The following is an 8969-nucleotide window of genomic DNA, read 5'->3' as shown; positions in this document are numbered from 1 at the left end:
TGTATAACCTGCGTTTGTGTCTCTTATAAAATGTATTTGCAATGAATAAGTCATTGATTTTACAAAATTCAATCATTCTATCTCCAGCTTCATACCTGCTTAGCTAAGATTATTTTTAATTCTTCCTCCAATTCAGATGCCATATTATCCTTGTTAGAGTCCATCTTTTTGAATAGTTTTTCTCAACATATAGATTGAATAGCTATGAAGGAATGATACCACCTGATGTACATCTCTCCTGATTTTAAATCATGCAGTGGTCCCTTTTTCTGTTTGAAAAACAGCTGCTTGATCTAGATATAGAGTTCATATGCTGTTGTTGAATTCTCACTGAGTGAGAACTGACCCATACCTGACCTTCCAGCAGGTTTTCAGAGGTGGTTTGCCCATCCTTTTCCCACAGTTGGTGGATTCGAACTGCATGCCTTCAGGTTTTCAGTGCAGCTTCTTTCCATGAAGCCACCAGTGTACTATTCTTTATTGTAAAGACTTATTTTGTTTAAAACACAAATTTACCTAGGAATAAAATCCAAATCTATAAAGATCATAAAGTATTAAATGGGGCAGGGGAATTAGAAGCCCTAGAGGAAGGTCCTTGATAAGATGGATTGACTCAGTGACTGACTGGGCTAATGGGGGCAGGTGTGCCAGAGACAATAAAGTTGGCACAGGATAGAGCAGGGTTCAAAGCTGTTGTGCATGGGTTGCTAAGAGTCGCAGGTAACTTGATGGCACATAGCAGTAACAGTCTATTGCACAAATAGGTTGCAAGCATAGCCAAAACTACTTAGCCAGGAGAGAATAAAATTTATGAACAGAACCTTCTTCAAATCAAATCCTTGTGTACATCAAAAACCTTCTCTAATAAGATAATTTGAAAGGCCACAGACTAGAAAACCTTTGGCAACTACATTTCAGATAAGGGTCTCATGACTAAAGTTTACATAATACAGAATACTTTTTCTCGGTCTCCACAGAATAAAAAGATTATAACTCAATACAAATTGAGCAAAAGAAATGGAAAGATAGGTGACTCCTTCACAAAAGGGAACATTCAGATGGTTAAGAAACACATGAAAAAGTGTTCAAAATCACTAGTAATCTGAGAGCTGGACATCAAAACAACAATGAGATACTATCTCACTCCAGCAACAGTAATAATTTAACACAGCATACAGTTACTTTTGGAGAGGATGCAGAGAGATTGGAGCCCTTATGCACTTCTGGTGGGATTATAAAATGTTACAACTGCTATAGAAGGCAGTTTGGAATTTATTCAAAAGCTAAACATAGAAACTCCATATGACCTAGCTATTTTACTGCTATGAGTACATTCAAAGGAAATCACCCCAAAGAATTCATAACTTAGACCCAAATGGACATATGTATACTCAGTGTTATTCACAGTAGCAAGAAAATGAAAATAGCCTAAATTCCACCAACAGATGAAGGGGTTTAGAAATAGTGATACACTCACGAATGGAATACTATGCAGCAATAAAGAACAAAAATTCAGGAAAATTCTATATATCGAGAGAAAGTCTATAAAGTGAAACAACCCAGTCACATAAGTTGTTGTTGATTGCCTTTGAGTAAAGCATGACTCATAGCAACCCTATGAACAAAAGGCCTGAAGCTCCTCTACAACTATTGACATTTATCTAAGTTCATAGAGATTCTGGAGGCATATTTAGGAGTTGGGTGCCACTCCTGCTTCCAAACCTGTTATTGTTGTATGTTATTGTTTTTATGTGCCATTGAGTCATCTATGATGTATAGTGACCCTATGAACAGCAGCTCTGAACCCTTCTCTGTCCTGAGTCAGTCTCACTAACTCTGAAATACCAACACCCATCTCCCCAGTTACTGTATCAATCCATCTTATGCAGGGTCTCCCTCTTCTGTGCTGTCTGTCCACCCTCCTGAGCATGATGTCATTCTCCAAGGACTGATCTCTTCTGGCCACGTGTCCAAATTAAGTGAGGCAGAACTTTAAAAATCCTACTCTCCAAGAAGAAACTTGGTTTCACCCTCTCCAAGACAGACTTATTTGTTTTTCTGGCAGTCTATGGTATGTTAAAGACTCTTCTCCAGCGCCACAACTCGAAGGCATCTATTCTTCTTCTCTCTTCCTTAGTCATTGCCCAATTATCTGAAGCATAAAAAGTAATTGAGAGGACCATGGCCTGTATTAGGCATACCTTTGTATTTAAACTGACATCATTGTTCTTTAGCACTCTGGAGAGGCTCATGACAGCAGATTTTCTAATCACTTCATCTTTTGATTTCCTGACTGTTGTGCTAAAAGTGTTGATTGTGGATCCAAGCAAGCTGCAATTGTTAACAACCTCAATCTCTTCTCCATCTAATATGGTGCTGCCAATTGACCCAGTGGTGAGAATCTTTGTCTTCTTGATGTTGAGCTTCAATCCATATTGAACACTACAATACCTGACCTATTGCAGCAAGTGCTTCAGGTCCTCCTCGGTTACAATAAGCAAGGTTGTGTCATCTGCATATTGTAAGCTGTTGATGAGTCTTCCTCAAATCCTGATGCCACACTCCTCATAAAGTCCTTCTTCCAGAATGATCTGTTCTGCATACAGATTGAAAAACTAGGGGAACAGGATGCATCTCTGACACACTCCTTTCCTGATTTTGAACCATGCAGTGTTTCCTTACTCTGTTCTGAGGACTGCTTCTTGGTCCAAGTATAGTTTCACAGAAGCACAATCAAGTGCTCTGAGATTCTCATTTTCTTCAAGATTAGCCACAATTTATTGTGATCCACACACTCAAATGCTTTTGCATAGTCAATGAAACACAGATAGATAGTATTCTGGTACTCTCTGCTTTCTGCCAAGATCCATCTGGCATTGGCAATAATGTCCCTAGGGCCACAACCTCTTCTAAACACAGACTGTATTTCTGGTCTTTCTCTGTCATGTACTGTTCAAGTCTTTTCTGGATAATCTTCAGCAGGAATTTACTAATGTGTGATATTAGTGATATTGTTCAATAATTTCCATACTCCAGTTAGCTGGCTAAGTAGTAGTCTTCCAGATTTCTTGGCACAACTTTGTGAGCACTTGCAGGGCAGCATCTGTTCACTGAAATACATCAATTGGTATCCCATCAATTCCTGGGGCTTTATATTTGGCAATTCCTTCAGAGAAGCCTGCACTTCCTCCTTCATCACCATTATCTCATGCTCATATGTTGTTTCTTAAAATTCTTCTGTAGCAACCAATTCTTTTTTTTTTTTTTTTGGTACAATGACTCTCTATATTCCTTCCATCTGCTTTTAATGCTTCTTGAATCATTCAACATCCTGCCCATAACATCCTTAAGCATTGCAACGCAACAAATACTATATAAGACCACAATTGTGAAAATACAAGGACCACTTAGCAAGGTATGTATCAATGTTCAAAAGAGGAGGGAGAAAAGGAGGAGCAGAAAATTGAGAAAGGGGAAAATCACAATAATAGCAGATATTAGTGGATGGGGGTATGAAGGAAGTAGAAAAATTACATGAGAACTTGAAGAGTGGGGGTGATAATAGGTATAGGTGAATAGTAATTAATTGCATAAAATATAATGTTTGAATAAAACAGCATATATGAATGATTGCAACCAAGCCAATTAACAAGAAGTATGCCAGAACATCAAGGGGCAAAAACAAAGGGAAGAAATGCTAAAGTGAAAGGGGTGGACAGAAGATTTCAAAGGGCAGTTTGAGAAGACAAAGCAAAATAGTGTAATGAAATGTGCAAAGAGCTGGAGTTAGAAAATGAAAAGGGATGAATTTGTAGTGCACTTATCAAGCTTCAACACTAAAGCATGATATTGACAGAATCTTAAATGATGCAGTGTAAAAAGCAAGGCTCACATAGGGAGCACCATATCTGACCTTTATCAGCTTCACAAGGGGAAACTATCCCCGTCCATAGCATCAATAACATCAAACAAATTCCCATGAGGTTAGACATGTTCCCCCAATACTCCCATGACTCTCTCCACTCATCTCAATACCAATCTTACTGCTTTACTGGTTCCAAATTCTTATGTGGTAGCTCACAGACCACACAGAAACATATTGTGGGAGTAAAAAGGTTATAATTCAGATTAATAACAAAATACAGTCAAGACAAAATGTGCATGCAGGCACCTCAGCCTTTAGCTTCACCGTGTCCCCAGGTTCTCAGTTCTTCCAATATTGGCTTCCCTCCTCAGATATCTGACAAAAATTATCGGTTCTGCCACTGTCGGTTTCCCCTTGGCCCACTCAAAGTCCCTTCTCACGTCAGTCCTCCAGTTTAGCCATCACTGCTGCTGCTTTCCTAAAGCATGTCCTATATTTCACTGAGTGGGGGAGATCGCCTTGCTCTCTAGGTGAGGGAAGAATTTCTATCTTCTGGTGGGGGAACACTTCTGTCTGCAGCTGGATCTCTTCAACTTATGGGTGAAACTAGTCAAATCTCTTATAGATTGTTGAGAATAACTAATCCCCTTGTGGAATGGTAGATACCTCAACCCCCTGCTGCATAAGCCAACACACCTCATTCATATAGTTCCACCCACTCACATGAGTCAATTGTCCATTTTCAAATAATGCTGGAAAAGTCATATTGGAAAAACAAACTCCATATGCAAGAAGCATCAAAATAAGATTGAAGGAATACACAGAGTCACTGTACCAAGACAAGTTGGTTGACATATAGCTGTTTCAGGTAGTGGTAGCACATATATCATCAATAACCAATGGTAATAAATGAAGAAGATCAAGCTACACTGAAATCATTGGTAAAAAATAAGCTCCTGGGAAAAGTTGGAATACCAGCTGATATGTTTCAACAAATACATGCAGTCTTGGACGGACTTGACTCAGTAGTCTATGCCAAAAATTTTCAGTGCAGCTATTTGGCCAACTTACAGGAAGAGATCCATATTGTTCTCATTTCCATGATCTAAAATAATGTAGAAATTATTGAACCAATCTTAAAATGTAACAATTAAACTGACAGAACTCTTTCCACTGTGGATGCAGAAAACAGAGGATGGAACCTAGAACTATCATCAACAGTATTGTCACACCTTAGATGAGCTTTTATATGAAATCCACACAGTATAAATAGGATCTGAGAGTCTAAATCCTTACTGATACCATTTGAAACATCTGAGATTTCAATATCTTAGTTTACCTTATATTCTTTTATTCTCCATAAGCCAATTTATGCTACACATATCTGTCATTCTTAACTGAAAGAATTTTAGGGCGAAAACTATCTGTATAAAGGACTAGATATTTGCTATTATAGTCTGTTTTTTCTAGATGTATTCCACTTTCTTAATGTCTTGCCTTTCTGTGTGGAGAGCAGCAAGAAGTTCAACTAAAATGTAGCCAGCTAGGCAAACAGTTGCTATAGATGCTTTTCTCCCTTATGGTCTTGTTGTTGTTTATCTTGGAGTTAGTTGACTGGCTGATGGCTGATCTTATAGTAGGTTTTCAGAGACAGTAAATCTCAGAGGAGTTGATTCAGGTAGTTGTAGCACATATACATCTTTCTCCCATGGAGCACCTGGTATACTTGAATCGTTTACCTTTGAGTTTGCAGTACAACTCTTTACTACTAGGCTACAAGGTCTTATCAAATAATGAGCTTGCCGTCTCATTTATCTTAAACTACAGTTTTATAGTAACTTGTCATGGAGAAGCTATATTGAAAGTGAGAACTCTACTACAGCCATTGGTAGACATCAAGAAACTAAGAGCAAAAAGGAACAAAAAGATATTTCTATTCTACCTGGTGGTAAAGAGTTGTGCTCCCAACTCAAAGGCAAGTGGTTTGAGTACATTAGCCTCTCCACAGGAGGAAGGTGAGTGTGTTCCTTCCATGAGATTTACAGCATCTGAAAAACCACTAGAGGGTCAGCTTTGATAGTTGGTGCTGACTCAACAGTATATAATAACAAAAACAATATACTGCCCAACTGGAACTTACTGATTTGTTTATATGTTTCTTATTTTTATCCATAAAGGCTAATGTTGCTGAGTATCATATAAGTTGATCATTTATCCTCTCTAATTTCAAAAGGGGAAGGAAAAAAACCCTGACCCTACATAAAAATATGTGCTTTGCAATATCTGAGGGTGCGTTATTTCCTTGGAGGAGAGTGGTATTATGCACAACTATGTATTAGAATGCTAATAAAGAAAAATACATTAATTTAATTTTTCAATAATGTCAGACATTCATTATATGTTAATGATATGCATCACTAGTGGATAGAATGAAAAAGTTGTTGTCTTTATTCTTTTTCAAGATGTTGCATCATTTTGATTTTTTTTCTCAGTGCTCAAAGTGCTAAAGACTATTTCTGTGCAGGCAAATGCAATGTCAAGTTGAGAAAGTTCTAAGTCATGTGGTACTAGAGAGAGTGTTGAACTTTTACCTTGGCAATAGATTTTCTTTTCTTATATTTTACAACAGCTTAAAAAAATATATAACACAAATGAAAAATTGCACAAATTATCAGTAGACAGGTTGATAATTCTGAAATTCTGATAAAATGGATGTACCATTTCACAAACAACTAAATCAATAACCATAAAAGAATCTGTTCTCCAAAATCCTCTGCTAAGTCACTAGCAACCCAGATACAAGAGTAACTGTCATCCTAACTTTCAACTATATAAATTAGTTATTTGGCAGCAAATTCTGAAATATTATAACCTATAACTGTTTGTATTTTGCAATATTTCTTTTGCCCTAACCCAACAAGGAGCCCAGTCATTCCTTCAGATAATATTTTTTTTTAATATTAAGCTTAAAATTTTGCTTTTTGTAGACAAAAGAGTCTTTGGCATAAAGAGCTAGATAATACAGAATAAAGGTTCTCTGGTAGTTTAGTGGTGAGGATTTGTATGGCCCCCAAACTATGTGGTTCGAATCCCACTTGTGCTCTGCAGGAGGAAGTTGGACTATCTTTTCCAAAGTGTTTTATTGCCTCTGAAAACCTCCTAGAGAATTAGCTATGAGTGAGTTCAGATTAACAATACATAACAATAGCATAATAATGAATAAGGTTGTGATGGGTGGAGTTCTCTGTCAGTTTACCTGTCATTGTTGTTGTTAGGTGGTATTGTGTTGAATACAACTCATAATGACCTTATGGACAGCATATCTGAACCTTGTCCCATCCTGTGCCATCCTCATGATCTCTGACACACTCAAGCTCATTGGATCAATTAACCTAGTTGAGAATATTCCTCTCCTTCCTTGTCCCTCCTCTTTTCCAAGCATAATGTCCCTCTCCAAGAAATAACTTCTCTTAGCAAACTAAATATGTGAAATGAAGCTTCAACATTTTTGCCTTCAAGGAGCATCACCTTTTCCAAACATATCTGTTTGTTCTTTTGACAGCCTATGGGATATTCAGTAATTCTCTGTAATACCACAGATCAAAAGTGTCAACTTTTCTTCTGTCATCCTTATTAATTCTCAGCTTCAGAGGCATAGCAAGCCACTGAAAAGACCATGGCCTGAATCAGATGCACCTTAGTCTCAAACTAATATCATTGCTCCTCAATAATTTCTAGAGGTCACTGACTACAGACTTTCTCAGTGCAGTACTTTTACTGATCTCCTGATAGTTTGTTCTAAAATAGTGACTGGGGAAATGGGCAGGAGAAGCAGCTATCTTCTATATTTCCTTTCCCCCTTTGATCTTACTCCGTAACTACTGCAATTTAAGGAAGAGAAAAAGACTTTTAAAGGGTGTCTTTTAAAGGGTTTTAAGTCTTTTATTTCCTTGTAAATGCTGTTAAATCTTTTCTAGTTTCTACTTTAAGGAGTACAAATCTTTTTTTGAGTACTCTACTCCCCGGACTCAGAATTGAATACAAGTAAACAAGGAAGAATAGGAACAATGGCTAATGCACGTCCTGTAGGTTGGGATAAGATGAAGGAAAGGGCCTTGGGTGAGTGATATTCAGTGACCTAGTCAGGTCATCTGCTGGCCATGTGTCACTGAAGCACTAACTGATAAGCAGAACCTAGTAAAGATGTAGGCATGCCTCTCCCAGCATAACAGATGTTATCTATCACGTTGGGATATTGGAGAGATTTGACTTTTAAAAGCATAGAGAAATGATCTGGTTTAAAATAGAAAAGCCTGGATTACACAAACACTCATAGTACTAAACAAATTAAGAATTAAAAGAGCGTTCGTTAAATCATATTTTATTCTTTTCTGTGAACAATAATCTCAGTGACACTGACAGAGAGAATCTATGGATTTAGTAATCTTTATAGCAGTGATTTTAATTGGATTTTAAAAGCGTATTTTACTGTATAAAACCATTTTTGTTTTCAAATGCAGGAGTATCATAGTTTTAAACACAGAATTCCTTTAAAGAGAACATGCAATCCATTGTATTACTTTCTTATAATCCCATGTATTAACTTTTTCTTTCAATTTATTTAACAGACAAGTTTTAAAATTTATTTACGTCCTCAATGGGGAAAACTTTAACCCTTAGAAGCTTATATCTAGTTGAAGAGAAAGATTCTGAGTCTGTTCTTTGACTTAGCACTCTGCTTCAAATTAATACAAACAAAACCCCACAAAGCCCCACAGCCATAAAATCCACTCTAATTTGTGATCAACTTCTATTAGGTTTCTGATGTGATAAATCTTAGCAAGAGGAAAATATTTCATATTTTTCTAATGGTTAAACTGATGGTATAAATTATGAACCTTTCAGCCAGCAGTCCAACATTTAACTATGTTAATAGTTTGTGTAAAAACCACAATAATGGGAACGAGTAGTATATAGTTGAGTGAGGTGCTAGACAGATAAATACAACTGAATGTGTGTGTGTGTGTGTGTGTGTGTGTAAGTGTAAAATAAAATAGAAGTCATAACAGACATAGACTAGCATTAGAGCAAATATAATGTTGTC

Source organism: Elephantulus edwardii, unplaced genomic scaffold, assembly GCF_000299155.1.
Source record: "Elephantulus edwardii isolate Elephantulus edwardi_28Jun2011 unplaced genomic scaffold, EleEdw1.0 scaffold00039, whole genome shotgun sequence".
Taxonomy (NCBI): domain Eukaryota; kingdom Metazoa; phylum Chordata; class Mammalia; order Macroscelidea; family Macroscelididae; genus Elephantulus; species Elephantulus edwardii.
Note: the sequence above shows the minus strand (reverse complement) of the source record.